At 46.7% G+C, this 18,421-nt stretch overlaps 1 long non-coding RNA gene across 4 annotated transcripts; it reads left to right on the forward strand.

Moving 5' to 3' along the window:
• Positions 1 to 3,851: 3,851 nt before the first annotated feature.
• On the forward strand, positions 3,852 to 18,320 carry LOC134160759 (uncharacterized). 4 transcript variants are annotated; one of them, XR_009963670.1, is made up of 5 exons: positions 3,852 to 8,847; positions 11,297 to 11,492; positions 14,774 to 17,198; positions 17,367 to 17,638; positions 18,199 to 18,320. It is a non-coding gene; the product is annotated as an uncharacterized LOC134160759 (long non-coding RNA). The 4 variants fall into 4 exon arrangements; XR_009963672.1 differs by lacking the exon at positions 3,852 to 8,847 and having other exon boundaries at positions 10,639 to 11,492; positions 14,774 to 15,532; positions 17,122 to 17,198; XR_009963669.1 differs by lacking the exon at positions 3,852 to 8,847 and having other exon boundaries at positions 10,639 to 11,492.
• The last annotated feature ends 101 nt before the right edge of the window (positions 18,321 to 18,421 follow it).

Genomic DNA, 18,421 nt, shown 5'->3' on the forward strand with positions numbered 1-18,421 from the left:
CGTGTGCGTTGTGTGCGTTGTGTGCGTCGTGTGCGCTCTGTGCGCCGTGTGCGTTGTGTGCGCCGTGTGCGTTGTGTGCGCCGTGTGCGTTGTGTGCGCCGTGTGCGTTGTGTGCGCCGTGTGCGCTCTGTGCGCCGTGTGCGCCGTGTGCGCCGTGTGCGTCGTGTGCGTTGTGTGCGTCGTGTGCGCTCTGTGCGCCGTGTGCGTTGTGTGCGCCGTGTGCGTTGTGTGCGCCGTGTGCGTTGTGTGCGCCGTGTGCGTTGTGTGCGCCGTGTGCGTTGTGTGCGCCGTGTGCGTTGTGTGCGCCGTGTGCGTTGTGTGCGCCGTGTGCGTTGTGTGCGCCGTGTGCGTTGTGTGCGCCGTGTGCGCCGTGTGCGTTGTGTGCGCCGTGTGCGCTCTGTGCGCCGTGTGCGTTGTGTGCGCCGTGTGCGCTCTGTGCGCCGTGTGCGTTGTGTGCGTTGTGTGCGCCGTGTGCGTTGTGTGCGTTGTGTGCGCCGTGTGCGCCGTGTGCGTTGTGTGCGCCGTGTGCGTTGTGTGCGCCGTGTGCGCTGTGTGCGCTGAACGCGCCTCGCAGCAGGGCCCGGAGGTGCCGAGCTCCCGGGCCCCGCGGAGCTGCATGAGCCTGGAGCGGGCCTGCGAGGAACCGCTGCCCGGCTCGGACGCTGCGGCACCGGCTGAGCTCGGGTACAACCGACCCGGCTCACAGCGCAGCCCCGCACAGGCATACAGCGCACCAGCCTTGGCTCTCTTCGCGAGCTGTGTGGGCCCTACGGGAGGCCCTGGGCATGGTGAGCCCGGCTGCTCCCTTGGCCTTGCCTGGTGTCTGACAGTCGCATGGGACAAACGGGAAGGGATGTCAAAACTTTATTAGAACAAGGAGCCAGAAAACGGGGGGTGGGAAGGAAACTCTTACATTCTGCTTGCTAAAAGAGTTTGTAGTATATGGAATGTCAGAATAAATACCATCTTGGTACCATCTCTACTGCTGGTTCGGGTAGTAAATCCCACCCTTAACCTCAGATTTCAGAGGCTTCTCTGTTTAAGGTGTCCCAGGAAGAGGAGCCCCCACAAGCAGCCGTGTTTCTGGGTTGTTTAACGGCTGGCACCAGGGTCCCCAGGAGCTCGGTGTCCCTCATAAATCACAAGCTGTGCTAAGCTCGGGTTTAGAGGGAAACCATCACTGAGACCAAAATCCACATGTAAAACAGGGAAGTGCCATTGCTTATCTCAGCCATGAGGTTCTGCAAAGGGGGAAGCTGTGGCCGATGTAGGTTGTTAGATTAGCCATTTAGATTAAGCTAGATAGGGTCAGTTTGATACTTTCAATACCTTTAATTTTTGTTACATGTCCAAACAGTAGCGTTACTATTATTACTCAAGTCACAGGTTTATTTCAGTAGAGTTTGTGATGCAAAATTAACATTAATTTTCAGCTGTCAAAGAGATTGTCTTACAAACTGAAATCTATTGTTGATCTCTTTTATACTAAAAATTCTCTGACTTGGGAGAGTAAGCTGAGCACCAGATAACCCAGTTACTTCTGTTAAAAGTCTTGCCAGTCATATATTCTGTAACGTAGGCCACCTCATTTTCTCTAGTCACCTACCACTTCAGTAGGGTTGCATACAGTTGGAGTAGACAAGTCTGTTGTTTGAGTATTGATTTGTATCTTTGTTTAAAATCTGTCCTTATGTTTCTAGCAACAAAGGTCAAAAAATCAGGGAGATGCTGCTGGCTGTGGAGTTTACTACCTCTGATACCTCACTGCCTCTTTCCTTCTGGGGTAAGTCAAAGTCTTGCTCACTGTACAACATAGAGGTACCTTTAAACCAGAGCAGCCAATTCCTTTTCCTTGCCAGCCTAGTCCCAACCCATGCTGCCACCTGCTCATACATGATGGTTCTCCAAATACAGAAGGGATTTATATGCCAACCTCATGAAGTTTAACCATGCCAAGTGCAAGGTCCTACACCTGGGTCGGAGCAATCCCAGGCACAGCTACAGGTTGGGCAGAGAAGAGATTCAGAGCAGCCCTGCGGAGAAGGACTTGGAGGTGTTGGTTGATGAGAAAATGAACATGAGCCGGCTTCAGTGTGCGCTCACAGCCCAGAAAGCAACCGTAACCTGGGCTGCATCAAAAGAAGCGTGACCAGCAGGTAGAAGGAGGTGATCCTGCCCCTCTGCTCTGCTCTCGTGAGACCTCACCTGGAGCATTGTGTGCAGTTCTGGTGTCCTCAACATAAAAAGGACATGGAACTGCTGGAACAAGTCCAGAGGAGGCCACGAGGATAATCAGGGACTGGAGCACCTCCTGTATGGAGATAGGCTGAGAAAGTTGGGGCTGTTCAGCCTGGAGAGAAGGCTGAGTGAAGACCTCATAGCAGCCTTCCAGTATCTGAAGGGGGCCTATAGGGATGCTGGGGAGGGACTCTTCATTAGGGACTGTAGTGACAGGACAAGGGGTAACGGGTTAAAACTTAAACAGGGGAAGTTTAGATTGGATATAAGAAGGAAATTCTTTCCTGTGAGGGTGGTGAGGCACTGGAATGGGTTGCCCAGGGAAATTGTGAATGCTCCATCCCTGGCAGTGTTCAAGACCAGGTTGGACGGGGCCTTGGGTGATATGATTTAGCGTAAGGTGTCCCTGGCCATGGCAGGGGGGTTGGAGCTGAGTGATCTTAAGGTCCTTTCCAACCCTAACGATTCTATTATTCTGTGATTCTATATGCATGTCATGGAGGCGTATTGGCTTAGCAGGTAATTATCACTGCTTGGTGAAGAATACTTAGGGAACAAGTTACTTCAGGCAGGATATAGGAAATGGTGGGTTTTTAAGTGCTGCTGTGAAGCACAAAGGCAATAAAGTGATCCCTAACAGGGAGTGAAATTGTGGATCTCTGCATGTGTGTAAAGAAAGGGCCAGTCTCTGCAGGGTATTAAGTGTGAGCACCAGCTGGTTTGTATCACAGACCTCCTGGCAGTTAAGTATATGCTACAGCAAGCAGATTGCTTGGTTTTACAAAGCATGGACTCCTTGAGTTGTCATTGCTACTAAAAAAACATCAATTTTCATGAGTGGAGTACCAGGATAAGTGCTATGGGTCTTTAGGGCCATATGAGTGCTCCTTCACTGGATTTATGCTGCAATTCCTAGGGCACTTCAGGGATTAATAGTCAAATCAGTGGTGGCGATGCTGGTGTTGTAAATCCAGTGATCCAGGCTAAACTAGTGCCTGGGGAAACCAGTCTCTTCCAACAGCTCTACGTCTTCATTTCTCAATTTATCTTCAGATATAATGTCTGAGGGAGTGAGGTGAGTGCATTAAGTGTGTGTCCCAGCAAGAAGGCTCTGTGTCAGGAGTTGAGAGTCCCATCAAATAAATGTGAAAAAGGATAAGTGAAGAAACTGAGAAACCACTGAATAGGCAAAGACAATTTGTAAATAAGAAAAAGAAGGCTCATAAATGAGGAGAGATGGGTAAAATGTGAATAGAAACTGAAGTGGAAATATTCAAACAAAATAATTATAATGCGTGTTTCCAAATGTGCGTCATCAACTGCTCTGCATGTCTTAGTGCCTCAGACTTCTCAAGCTTTTTACTTCAAGTAAATCACCTTGGAATAGGTTTATAGTGATGTAAATCCCTAATATATATTATTAATACCAAGTTACAGGTGCCAACACTGGCATATCCGAGTCTGCTAAGTCTGGGTATGGCTTTATTTATTGCTTTCTAAAAACCAGTCTGAAACCCCGAACCACGCACAAGCCCAGCGCTGGGTGATCTGACCGTGAGCACTAGGGGGCAGTGTTGCTGCACCGAAGTCCTGCGGGAGGGCTGCGATGGGAGAGCAGTCACAGAAAGAGCTTTATGTTGGCGCTCACAGAGAACTAAGAGGCAAGATGCAGGCTAAGCAAAGATAATTAAAGATAATAAAACCACAATTAAGGATATTTGTGTGACACAAGAATAGAAGACCAGTGATTTTTTTACAAAGAGTCACTGTGAGCTGAAGAGAGATGAGCAGAAGTATGAGAAGTGAAGTGGTGTGTGTAAAAAGTGACTGGGCTATAATCACAGTTAACCTTTGCAGATTGTCACTGGTACGAGAATACCATCCTTCTCCAGAAGGACTGTCTCAGCAAGCATGTGAGCTCTCAAGATCAATATAATTTATTCCTCTTGGCCACATTTTATTAGCAGCTAAATGTGGTCCTTAGAGATATCTGTACTGGTGAAAGTAATTTCCATTTAAGCTCTTCTGAACTGATTCCCTCTATCCAAATATCCAGCTGCTAATACAACTGCCAGCCAATTTCCCACATGCATCCAGCCTGCGTGGGTCCCGTGGCCGTCCCTCCACCTCCTGCGTGCATCTCACCATCGCTTTTGCCTTTTCCTCCCTGTGCTGACATCTTCTTTTGGCCTGGGTGCTCTGTGCCCATGTTTCCCGGGCCCTGTGGCTGCCGGTACCCTGCACGCCCCAGTTTCCCCTGGCTCCACCGTGCAGCACCTGGGCAGTGCTGGTGTGCCATGTGCCGTGCATGCACTTCCAGGGATCTGGGACTTGCGGCTCCCTGCAGAAACCGGTCTAGGAAAGGGTCATGGGGCAGAGCTGCCACTTAGCAAGGCGGGTAGATGGAGTATTGGTATTAGTAGCCTGCGTTTTCATGTCAGTGTAGGTTTGCTAGAGGGAAGTTTGGAGGTGCTGTGTATGGAAACCCAGACTCTTGCATTATGGGCTTGGCTGACTGCTTTTAGATGGCTGTGTTTCATTAATGAGCATCATCTTTTGATGTACCCTGTTTTCCTTGAGTGTTTCTTTTCTATTTATTTTCCTGTAAGTTTTTCTGCTTTTTCAGCTCATGTATGACTCATGGGTTAGGATGAGATGGGTGTCTCCAGTTGTCCATCCCGTGTGTCGTCTTACCCCTCAGCTGACTAACTGCTCTTTCCATCGTAAGGTTCATTTTTATCCTTAGAGTCCTGGCTCCTGTTACCTCAGATTGCAGGTACTACCTCAGGGTAAATAAGAGACTGGCTTTTCTGTGTGCAAGGAAAACAGAAAGTGCCTGGAAACCCAGTCCAAATATATCCTAGTGGCACAGAAATCAGAACGCAAATAGTAATCCCAAAATGCTTCCAGAAAATGTCAAGGATTTAAAAGCTGGGGTTTAAAACAAAAACAAAAGAAGGGAGCTGTTTGGGAGGCCGGCTGCAGCACCCATCGCGGAGGCTGATCTCACTAGAGGGCAGCCCGAGACCGGGGTCGCAGCCACAGGCTCCTGTATGTGTTCTCTCTACCTGTTCCTGCCTGCTTCAAGTCTAAAAATAATAATAAAAAAAGCTTTAAAATGGTTTCCTGTTTTGGAAGAAATTTGCTTGTTTGCAGCTTTTTTTTTGCATACAGGTATCCAGTTCCAGTTCTTCTGCATCACGGTACAATTATCAGTGGAAAGAGGATTTTGAAGGAATTCAATTTCCCCACGAGTTTAGGAGGGCACTCTTCTAAATACCAGTATAGCCTTACATCAGAATAAGAAGCTAAGTCCATCTTTAAATATTAAAAATATGAGGGACCCTGGAATACCTGGAGATAACTGCTGCAAACTAGAGTTGCCCAGCTTTGCCATGCAGAGCAACAGTAAAAAACCACTACATTCTCTGTATGGGGAGTCCATAAGCTGAGGCTTTGGCAGCAGACATTTGGTTCCCCAGCATGCTGAGATCACATATGATCCAAACCCACCTCAGGGCAACATCCACTGCTGCTTTCCTGAACAGCTTGTATTTACTAATTAATAGCAACGTTCTGCATTCATGTATTATTCCATCAGTCTGTCTCCCAGCCATTACTGTTGCTGTGCTTTGAATCACATTTAGATCTTGTTGAATATTTCATTTTAAAACAAAATTAGCATTGACTAGTGGTAGTCATGTGTGATGCAAAATGAGTATTAAAAATGATAAATTATGGAGTAATAATAGTCACTGGAGTTACAGCAGACCAGCCCGTAGAATGTATTTCATTTGGTTTTGGTTAAACTACATACAATTAGCATAATTCATTAACATTTAAAAATAATACAAATCAAGAGCTTTTGGGTTCAAACCCCAGTTATCTTGGACATCAACATAACATAAACAAGGTGTTTGTGTGTATCTCCACCTTGGGGCTCTGGTGTGAGGTGAAGTGGTGCTGACTACGACTGAAGTGGCAGGAGAGAAGAGGCACGTTTTGCACAAGGCTCCTGTTAAAACAGCGTATGTTTCACTACAGCATCTTTTGCTCCATTCCCAGCAGGTGCTGAAGAGCTGGGAACGTGGCACGCTCCGGCTAAGGGGCTCTCACTCATGGGGGAGCAGTGTCTGCAGCTCTGCTGCCTCCTGCACAGCTCGCAGCCAGCCGGTGCTTCATGCCAAACATGCCTGGAGTTACAAACTGGGGTGAAATCCTGAGAAAGTTGAAAAGGTTCATTAATTAAACAAATACACTTTCTCATTTTTCCTCTGTAATGAGTCACCTTTCTCAAAGGCATCGCTATCAGCATGACCCTGTTCCTGCCACACTCTTTCTCAGTAACATGCGTAGGCTATCAGGACTGAACCATTCTCTTCAGCAGGAGTCAGCTCGTGCATCTCCAAAGAGATGTGTTGCTGAGTACATACACATAAAGGCCTTGTCTGCTGAGGCACCCTGAAGCATCAGGTCACACTGGTTTAAATGTGTGTCTCTACAAACTCAGGAGTGCAACCCAGAGGAAAACAAGTGGAAACTCTTACTCTGTTGAAGCTGGGCTGAAGGAGACCCATGGCTACAGTCTACACCTGACTAGCATTGTCCTGCAGAGGAGCTGAGAGCTGCTTTACCCTCCCTGGTCGCTTAGGTTTCTTAGCACCCATAACACTGGCTGTGACTATGTTGGTAATGCATGTAGGCAGCATTTTATAATTGTGTCTACATTAGTTTTTTATCAACCAGTTATAGAGGCATCATTGTCATGTAAAGCGTGGCCCAAACCATCACGAGCAATTTGGGCAGATCCCTCTGGCTGGACTGCAGTGAAGGGCACTGAGCCATGTGCTCGGGAGTCTCTTGGCTTTGCCACTTGATATTTTCATACATGGGAGGATGAAAAGAAGTCACAGCACCTGAGGTTGGCTGCCACTGCAGGCAGGGTCTTTCTGTGCAGGGTGTTCAGGCTTTCAGCTCCCTTTCCATACTGTGATTTCTTCTGAGCTGCCAGTATGTGGTGGGGCCGTGAGGGGCTTAATGCTGCTGGATTGCTTTGATAATTGCATAAAAAAGCCCAACCCATCCAAAGCCAAGCAGAAAAACCCTGTTTGAGGTCAGTGCTCTAGTAAGTACCTTTTAAAGAAACAATAATCTGGTGCAGTAGAAAATATTTTATCCATCTCCAGTGGAAATCTGATAAACAGCAGAGAGGCAGGTGTCCAAGGAGATAACTAATAAATGCGGCTGCAGTTCTGGAGTGAGCTAGCCTCTCAGGCTGGTAATTAAATAAAGCCCCTCTCAGGAAATGCTGGAAGCTAATAGGTATACATGGAGATGCCAGTTCATTTGCCTCAGCAATATATGTTAATTTTAGCATAAAATTAATTTATGTATTTTACAGTGGGACAAAACATCAGGGGAAGGAGAAGGAGGAGCTTTCATCCTGCCAGTGATGAGTTCAAGTGGTATTAAGCACCTTCTTAAAAACTGAATAGTGGGTGAGAATGAGGGAGAGAGAAAAGCAGATCCTCTAAACAGAATTAACTGGTCACAGATTTAAAACTGGCCTGAACCACATTTGCAGGCAGCTGCCAGGGGATCCTCTGCTTTGCCACAGCTCAGTTAGTACAGAGCCCTAGTTAGCAAATGGCTTGAGTCACTCGGTGTTGGCGTGGGTTAAAGGGATTTCTAAGAGTTACCTGAGTGTGAAATTAGGAGTGCTGCAGTGGTGGGTTTTACCTACAGTGCTTATTTGAGACTACAGTAAACTCAAAGGGGCTTTGGTGGGGGCACAGGGGAGGTGCAGGGGAGGACCATTTGGCACAGAAGCACTAACAGAACCTCGTGTGCTGTCTGGGGTGGCACAGTGAGCAAGTCTCTGCTCAGGACCCTGTCAGTGATGTGGCACCTACCCCTGACAGAGCTGCCCCGCGCCTGGTTTGTGGCTCTCATGTTCTGCAGAAAATTGATTCTGAGGCCGGACAGACACCAAAGTGAGGGACTTTTGCCTGATGTGGGAGGCAGTGAGGGGACTGTTACCCACTGTGCACACGAGCAGAGCATGTTTGTGTGTTACAGTCCCTCTCTGAGGTCATTTTTTGACCCTTGTGTCCAGTTTCAGTCGTACGGGTCACGGCTGCCAAGCTCTCGTACATGCAGCTGCCTGTGTTGGAGGATGGATGCTGTTAACACAGCACACTGTGCCATGGTGACTCTGGGGTCGTCAGGGCTTGCTGCTGGTGTGTGCCTCCACACAGACCCTCTGCTGCAGGCAGCATGAGCTCCTGCTGGGTGCATGGTGCTTGTAGAGGTAAGGCTCTGATTTACACCTCAGGTGTGGCATTAAAGGCATGACTGTAGGTATTTCAGCTGTGAAACACACACTGCAGCACAGCAGGCTTCTTTCTAAAGAAGTCTTCTGATCTGTAAATTATCAGCATTGAGGCAGCAGAAGCAAAGCGGATTTCCCTTTGTTGTTTTCTGCCTTAGAGGAGGAATACTTGCTTGCCCTTCAGTGTGATTACAGCCCATTTACCAACACTTGTTTTGAATTTCAGACACATGCTTTGGAACATTCGCAAGATGTGTTCCTTTTCAGAGCCTGGAGCAGTCGCTGCTCTGGCAAAGTTCACTTAAGAAAAATAGTAGTTCCAGCTGAATTCATATTGTGAAATTACAGGCCCATTTGAATCAAAGCAGAGATGGTGGTAGGTTAGTGTCGGGGAAGGAGGATAATAACATCCGCAGCAAAGTGCGTCCAGCAACTGTCTGCAAATATTTAAGTTTTTATAGGATGTTTTTCTTCTCTTTGTATAATTACGCAAAAGAATAGAACTATAAAAAATGCAGCAGATGCTGAAAGCAAGGTTGAGCCTTGCTCGGGGGTTGTAAGTGGAGACATTATAAATAGTGTCTCAGATGCTGATGGATTTTAGAGCGATGGGCTCTGTCCTTCCTGTGGATGGAGGTCTGTGACCTCCTTGCCCGCTGTGTGTCCCCAGGGGTGTCCTCCCTGCAGGGCTGGTGGGGCTGACCCTGGCTGTACTCTCCTTCGTAGCCATTGCCCTCATCGCACAGAAGTCAGCTCAATACCTTTTGTTCCAGACCGCAGCTGTCAAAATGCTCATTTTTCATGGGAAAAAAGCATTACTGGCAGCTTTTCACAATAGTACTTTAAATATTGTTTGCTCTTCCCACTCTTGCTACAGGGACTGGCTGCTGTGTCTCCTCCCAGGCATTGCTGCAGTGTCTGTCTGACCCTGCTCCGAGGGCTCCTGTTTGTGTAAGACCAGGAGGTGAGCTAGAAAGAAACCTGGGAGATTCGAAGAGACTTTGGGGCATACCTTGGTGTATGTCTGTTCTGACACTGCTGAATGCTACAGAGCCCTTCCATAACCCTGGCCTTTAAATAGAGATTGTGTTTACAGTTGTCCTCTTATGACTTAAACTAACCAGAAGAAGATAGAAAGAATCATTTCCCACATTGTCTTGCATGCAAAAATACTAAGCTCCACAGTTGCTGCCATCTTTTGCTGCCGTCACAGATAATGTGGGGTTGACTCTGAGGATGGAAAACAGGGGTGTTCAAGTTGAAGATGTTCAAGTGAAGACACGTTACCTGTAGGCTGCAGCTCGAGTTCTGCTCCAGCTTGGTAGCACCAAGAAGTGTTCCTGCTTTGAACAGGGGTGATGAAGGAACAAACCAACTGGAGCCCTTGTTCCACCTGAGCACTGGAAGACAGTCTTTTGGAGGCTGGCTTTGTATGCACCATAAGATGCAGCCCAGGATGCGCTGCAGCAGCACTGAGTCCTGCTGCTGCTGGGAGCTGTGGGTTTAAAACTCTCTGAGCCTCCCACAAGGCACATGATTTACTAAACCACTGAGATACTGGGTCAGCCTTGTAAATCATTTTAATTATTTCACTAAACAGGTTGTGGAAATAGATCAATAGAAAATATGGCATTTAGGCTTACAATGCAGTGCATTCATTATGGGAAAGAAATTATATGAACTGATTTAGGAGCTAGTAATAACTGAAAATAACAATTTAATGGAAGTCTTCCAATCCTGCACTTTGATAGCAGGATACAGCTAGATGCAGTCTACCAATTTTAATCTCAGTCAAGTACACACAGCCTTTTTTTGACTCTCAGAGAAATGTCAGTCAAGTACAAGTAACTTGCAGACTTCCAGCATCCCATAAATTACATTATAATAAGACAAAAGCAGAGGAACTTCAACAACCAATTTAGATACTGGCAGGGTCACACAAACCAGGCTCATGAAAAATCAGAAAATACATTGCAATATAACAAAGTGAAGGGGTTGCACTGCATGGGCTCATTTCCACTTGCAGTTGCTATTTCATGAGCCCATGGATTGTGCTTGCTGGGCTTCTTTCTCTAAAATGTTGGGGGTTTGTCTTAAACATCTGAATACTAAATCTATGCTATATACTTGAAATATATATAAAGAGACAGGGAGGAAACAAACCAGAGAAACCTGATCTCTCTTATGCAGCAAAAGCCAGGTGTCAGCATCTAGTAGCTGGGGGTCAGCATTGCTTCACTACGACTACAGTTATTTTACTGTAGCTAAACTAAATCTGGTGTGCTGTGTCCTGGTTTTCTTAATGCATGCGTGGCAGTCACCTGGGCTGTTGAAGTATTTTCTCCTGAAATAAACTCTGCATTGTGACTCCTTAATGCCTTTTTGGCCATCGAGTAACTGCTGAACCACACAGGCAGGGCTGTGGACAGAAGTTAAGCTGCAGTCAGACGGTGCACCCACTGCAGGAGGTTGCCTGCAGCCTGCTGGTAGGCAGATGTCACATCAGTGATCTCCACTTTGCAGGCAGAGTTAAGCTTTTCTTTAAACCCTCAGGCTAGATAGCACTCAAATTAAGCACTTGATAAGCACGCACCCCAATTAGGTAGGGATGCATGGTGAAAATCATGATCAGTGACATTATTGGGGAAAACACCTTATTTCGCTTCTTCACATGGTTTAGCATGTGAAGAAGAAAAACCACATACCCTTTTTCTCCACTGAGAAAAGCTTGTTTTATAGCAGAGGGAAACTTCAAGCCGTGGCAAATCCTGCTGCTCCTGCTTATTCACCTGTCTCCCTGAGCTCCATCTGGCTGGTTTGGGAATGTGAAGTGTTGCTTAAGAGTAAATGGCTTCAGCATGATGGCAGCACCTCTGTCTCCTGCTCCTGAGAGACCATGGCAGGTGAGGTGTGCAACATCCAGGTAAGCATCCCTGTGGCTGCCTCCCTTCCTCCCTCGCCAGTTTGCACTCACATTCCCAGCTGTAAACAGCAAACCTTCCCAAGCCCCGTAAATACCAGCAGCAGCTGACTGAAGAGGAACACGGTGTGTGAACACGTGCCATGTCTGGGGCCCCACACACGAGCAGTGCTCTCTCTGGTGTTGCTCTGCTCCAAACCCCAGCACTGGCAAGGTCAGGGTTACCCAGGTGGTGCGCCTGAATCTGGGTGACTTCTCCATGCACATTTATGACCAGGTTGACAAACACTTCCTGAATCCAGCAAAGCTCCGCACATTTGTATTTGAGCTGGTTTGCTTTAGTGAAATGCTTTAGTCTGGCATAAGTAGCATAAGACCTCTCTGGTTTTAATATAATTAACTCTTGGGTTAATAAAGAGATTTTATGTTCTAGAAAAATCTGCAGAAAGTTCAGCTTCTCACATTTGACAAGCGGCAAGCTGGGTTTATTAAATCATGTTACAGTTCAGCTTCGGCAGGTGCCTGGTGGCTGTTAACTGCTGTTTGGTTGGGTTTGAGCCCCCAGTGCTGGCAGCAACAAGGCGAGCAATCCTCCTGACTCCGGGCATGCTGAAATGCTGCAAGGCGGCCACATCAGCAAACCCACAGCAGGGTCAGTGCACAGGTCCGTACACAGTTTTGCTCGTCTGTCTTATCTTACTTCTCTGGAGGCCAAAATGCCAGCCTTACTAATTATTACAGTATTTCACTATATGAGGAATTTGGCTGCCCACTTCAGTGGACCTCGCTCACTTGGATACAAAATCATTCGCTCAACCAGCAACTTAACCATAAGCTGAGGTTCATTTTAACCAAGATTGCAAGTAGCACCTTGCTGTGCGTTTAACTAACTTGAGACTTTTATACCACTATACTATAAAGCTGAGATTATATGAGTTGAGAGTAAATGGATTACACTATTATCATTATCTGTAGCACTGAATGGTTGTATTTTTACCGTCTTCCACTGCATTACCATAAATGAATCACAAACATGAGTGTATTTGGTAAAGGTCATAAAGTAACTGATGTTTCCTTAATCAGACTGTACATTTTAGTAACCTCATTTGATTTGCTGGCGTTTAGCTTTTCCTGCAGATTTTATTGAGTCCGGCATTCCTCTCGGAGTAACAGGTATCACTGACAGACATGGTTTGGTCTAGATCCTTGCTCAGTACCGTTACTCCTTGGCCTGGCCTGAATTTAGATGTTTGCACCATGTCCTTGTACAAAGGTTTATCAACATTCCCAGTGCTCACACAGCACTTGGCTTAGCTGTGTCAAGGCACCCTGACGAGGTACTGCAGCTTTCCACAGCTCAGAGCAATGTAGGTTCAGTGGAACAATGTGGGGTGTTTCAACACCATCCTTATTCCTGTTGGACGCTCACAAGATTAGCTTAACTGGGGAAAGCAGGCTTTTGAATCCTGAGGCACATGAGGGTCCCTTCAGGAACCGATGGGTGGCTTCTCCTTGTCCCCAGTGTCCTGCTGGAGCAGAGCGTGTGAGGCTGAGCCGTGTGCTGGGACACTGAGCAAGAGGATTCCAGAGCTGCACTGGGCGCAGTTCTGGGAGCATGGCACTGCAGCCCCTGCGTCTGCTGTCAGGGCTTTCGAGGGGATCCCAGGAAGCAGAGAAACAGAGCCCTCACCACCACGTCAGTGATGCTGCTCCGGGCCCTGAGGACTGGTGGTCTGAGTCTGTCTCAGAGCACAGACTGTCCCCCAGCCTAGGGCCGCCCGATGCCATGGGAGGACATGAGTCGCACAGGGAAATTGAGTTACGAGCCCCTTCACTGGTGTCTGGCCAGGCTGCTCCTATCCGTGTCATGGCAGCCCCCTGTGCTGCTCTTGGGAGGGGAGGATGAGGCAAACCAAGGCAGGTGTCAAAGTGCTGACATCAACCTTCCTCACACCCATCACAGCAGTCAGAAGCTCTCCCCATGGGAGACATTTGGACATGTTTCTAAAACTGCAGGGACAGTTGATTAATGACATACTGACAGGTATCAGTCACTTGGATCAATTCTGACAACTCTGGAAGCACTAAAGTACAACTGTTCAAAAGAGTAAGTAAATAAATTACAGCATATGCATTAAAAAGAGACTCTGCCATGGGTAATTCGAGCTAAATCTCATGTTTGCCATAGACTATGAATGCAGAACCAGTCTGTTAAAAACAAACAAGGACATTAAAAGCTATTACAAAACCCACAGCACTTTAAAATCAGAACTATCCTAATTTTTGCCAAAACAGCTGACTTCAGCTGACAGCCTAAATATCATCGCCTGCCTAGATATGTGTAGATCACCCTAAAGTCAAAATGAGTCATGATACTCAGTGGGTTAGAGTAACTTATAAGCCTGGAAAATATTTAGTAATAAAGAATTCCTATTCTAGGGAAAAAAAAAACAAAAAACAATTGCTTCAGATTCTCAAGGAAAATGACAAGAAAATCCAAAAATAAGAAACCATTTTGTGTGGTCATCTGTTTGTTACCCTGGATAGCATTCCTGAAGTCTTACCTGTTGCTTCCTGTTTCAAGGGTAATAACATAGAGATGAATTAAAGTGTTTGGCAGATCTTGTAATGGAATAGAAAAAAACCTGAAATACCTTCACAGTCCCTTCCCCATCTTCCTCAGAGTCCATTCAAAAATATCTTACTGGAAAAGTAAATTGAAGTAAAATTGAACTGTAAGCATTCTGGAGTTACTAAGACCGTGGTCGTTTAATTTGCATTGAACTACAGATGGGGTTTAAGAAACATTTTAACAGTAACAGGAAGCCACATCTATAGGCAACAAATAGAGAAATCCAGTAACAAACTCTGCAGCACTGTGCAAGTAGATTGTTACTGTAACTGATTTGCTTGGACTGTCCATAATTGCTGTAATTAAAAGGCTGTCATTCATCAGAGAAAAAACAGGAGGTTTCAGTCCATTCATTGACACTCGCATGGATCCTTAGAAGCCCAGTCTTGCTCAGTGCTAAACTCTGGATTGTTGTTGCTGCAGAGCTGAACCATAGATCTTTCTTCCCCATTTTCAGTAGCACCCATCTGCACTCAGCAGAAATTGCTGGGTTTTAGAAACAGGGTCTAAAAACAGCAACAGACCCTCCCCTGCTCTTCCCCTTCCCTGCCAAACCACGGGGCTGTGCACAGAGGATGGGCTGACGCTGCTCTGGGGCAGGATGGGGGATGCAGCATCCCTCACAGCTTTCATCTTGCTGCCTTTGATTTAGGGCCAGCTGCTTTTCCTTTGGAGTAACTGTACCTGTTCCTGTGTGAACAAAACCCAGCCTCGTCGTCTGCATGGCCACAGCCCTGCTTTGCTCTGCCTCGCTGCCCAGGGACCTGCAGCACTGCCAGGCTGCCAGAGGACAGCACACCACAGAAGCCCCAAGGCAGCGGGTGCAGGTTTTGCCATCTGAGCACTTGTTATTCACCAGCAGCATCTGTGTGTGTTGGTATTTGAGCACTCTCCCATTTCTTGCAGCCCTAGTTCTTGCTACAAATTAATATTCTCACAACAACCCCCCTCTAATCAGTCTTTGCTAAAAGCATTAATTAAGACTTTAACATTTTTGATCCCATCAATTTTCTGTTCTCTTCTTATTAAATAGATGTACTAGGGGAGTTTGAATAGTAACTGCCCGAAGTTTGGGGATAATGAATAAATTAACTTTGCCAGCCTCTGGCTAAGCATGAAATTTACTGTGCAGTAACAAATGGAACAGAGGCAGCTCATGCATTAACCAACCCAGTTTTGTCACAGAGTTTGGGAGCACATTATTTACTCACTAATTCTGAGTGAGGCTAGGCTCCTGCATGGTTTATGCAGGCAGTGAAAACTGCCATGGTCAGACAGTCTCCTGTGTGCTCCATCACAGCGAGAAGCTGCTCGCCCGCCTTCCCTTCAGTGGGGCCCTGGCGCTGTGCCACACACAGGGATGCTGTGGGGACCACACGTGTCCTCTTCCAGGGAGCACACAGGGAACTAGGTAAGTTTGCTTTTTACTTGCCGAGTCTTGGTACTTTGAAGGTCACCAGTGCCGTACAACTACTTTTGTGCCGTGTATTTTCACATGTACATGGCTTTAGCACCGGCGCTGTTACACCACTGTAAATCCATTTGTTTTTGTAGCAGGCAGTGAATTTATAGCAGTGTAACTGTGAGCAAATGTGGCTGATGGCACACGCTGGAAATATTACAAGGGAAAGTGCAAAGTTCTATTGATTTTCTCTCAGGAACAATGTGTGTTTCCTTATGACTATATTATAGACGTCTCAGCTCTGGCCCCAACTGCCATCACTCACTTCCCAGCCCAGGGCTGCAGCTTTGCTGGTGTGCTGGCCCCATGCAGGGCAAGAGCTGTGTCCCCAGGGCCCCCAGCCATGGCACTCTCTGCCCAGCTCCACACAGAACTGCAGGAGACTTGCTGCCTTCCCCTGCCTCTGCAGGCTGAGCACTTACTCCTAATTGATTCTGACAGCAGACACCACAAGGAATGCGGAGATTTATGAAAGAGCAAGATTTGCCACTAGCCTCTGTCCATTAAGGGTACAGCAAAACCTCACTTTGCCCTCTGTAAATACAATCAGCAGCAGAGAGGCAGTTGCCCTTTTCAGAAGAGCTAGCACTCTCAAGGACAGATGTTTCAGCAGAAGTCCTTAACGCACTCACAAGCAATAAGCCTCCAAATTCTCTACTTTTTTCCATCAAAATGTTTCTCATTCCTTTCAGTGCTTTGTAAAGACCCATTGGGGTACCAAGAGCTGCAGCCTCCTCTTTAGCCAGTTATTTCCTCTGCACTACACAAATATGGGGCCAACCACTCGCTGTGTGTTTTGCAAAAAATGCTGGTCCAGATGTGGAAACTAGGACCCAAAACTTGGAGAACTCATTATGCTGTTTCTGAAGGCTGAAATATAGCAAAGTGAAGGTACAGCCAAGTTATGGCTGCTCCCTTGCTGAAGTTATCCTGTGTGTGCTGGGAATGAGTGTGCATGTGTACAGGTCTTTCCTGGATGGAAAAGATGCCTATTGCTCGTTAGGTTTGGGTTTTTTTTAACCAAATCCTCAGATTATTGTTTAGTAGTTGTGAGGTTTTATAGTGAATTAGAGTGTAAGAACTGTTATTGCTACTGTGGTGTACTTAATTCTGATCTCAAAAAGGATAAGAAAAAAAGTTATTTTTAGTTGCAGATTTAGTATTTTTTCACCTTTAATGTAATGAAAGTCTAAAAAACCTTGATAATTCTGCTCTTGCCACTGCACACACAAGTCCCAGTTGCTGCCACGTCCCTGTGCAGGTAACAGGCTACAGCACCAAGGGAAGGACAAGTGCAGGATGATGTATTTCCTTCCCTGGTTTCTGTATGCAATTCAAGACATTATGTACTCTGTAAGTGATGAAACACAAGTATCAGAGCAAAAGATGTCTGTTTACTAAGAGACCATGCTGGGGAGGGCTGCAGGTAAACCACAGACACACTGCACTGCTTCAGACATCAGCATTTTCTGTAGGTAAATTCAGGCAGATTTTCTTCTTCCTCTTGTGGAAAAATGTGTTTGGGTTCCCTTCCTTAGGAGGAAGACAAGACACAGAGAAATATTCACTGCCCTTGGGGAAAGGCAGCAGCTGATGAGGCACAGTTCAAACCCAGGTGGGTTTCACTCTCACGACTCGAAGGATGAGAGCTCTGGTGATGTTCCACACTCCACGTGTAGCACTGCTAGAGTAGCTGCCCTTGAGCCTGTTCCCAGACATGAACGCTGGAGCTGATTCACGCACGGTCCTACACGGAAATCTTGTTTTCCACCTGTCTTTTCAGGTTACTGAAGACTCACCCTCCCAAGCACACGGAAGCCAAGGACCATGGTTCTTCAGTGTCTCACCTCTGATGCTCTTCCAGGTTTGCAGCCACCACCTCCCCAAGCTTTATGAAGAGCAGTTCCTCTTTTTGTGGGATGATTATGGATTATTCCTCAATCCACGGGATGCTACAGCTGCCGTTATGGGGTGAACATCCTTACGAAGATTTTAACACCTTTGGTGAGTCTGCCTCAGCACAAGAGGACTTCTATTACTACAGTGTAGTAGCAGGTATGGAAGACAGATGCCTTCTGGTTGACACCCAGTGTGACGTGAGAGGCACAAGTCCCTCACTGTTACTGGCAGTCCTAGAAAAGCAAATTCTGACTGAGGAATGGAAATTCCTTTCCTGCGCTCCTCCTAGAGAAGAACTTGGGTATGAGGTGATGCAGTGGCATGCCCTGCTTCTGCTCCACAGCTTCTGCCAGCAGAGTCCTGCTGGTGCAGCACCTGCCCCCTCACCATTTGCACATCAAGGCCCTTTCTGAAATGCTACACAAATGATAAGAATCACAGGTAGCAGAGAATATTTCAAAGTACTTCACTAAATTCAGCTGAAGAAGGTCATGTTTCTTTACCAAGTTATCCCATTATCTCACTTGAACCCCAAGCATTCTGGAACAGGAAAATAACTCCTGTATTTACTGTAAAATAAGCCTTTCTCCCCAGCTCACTTGGTAACACAAATGACAACTATGTAATTCTGAATATCACATTACAACCACACACTGGATCCAGCCCTAGGGAATAAAACACTCCGGCTTGATTCATTTCTCTTTTATTTTTTCAAGGCTTGATTCACCTTTCTTCAGGAGGCCTGAGGAAAACCACAGCAACTTAACCTTGAGTGCTCTGCACCGTGCCCCTGTCCATCTGACCACATCTGGCACTCACAGCCCAGAGACAACTGGTGTGGGCAGGGTTTGGCAGAGTGTAGAGGGGTGCAATAAAGAACTGGTTTCACTTCAGATTGGTTTGTGATGCATCTTTCCTCACTTGCCTGTCCTGAGCCAA

This window comes from Pezoporus occidentalis, unplaced genomic scaffold (genome assembly GCF_034315485.1).
Source record: "Pezoporus occidentalis ecotype Australia unplaced genomic scaffold, CSIRO_AGI_Poc_V1 ctg163, whole genome shotgun sequence".
Taxonomy (NCBI): Eukaryota; Metazoa; Chordata; class Aves; order Psittaciformes; family Psittacidae; genus Pezoporus; species Pezoporus occidentalis.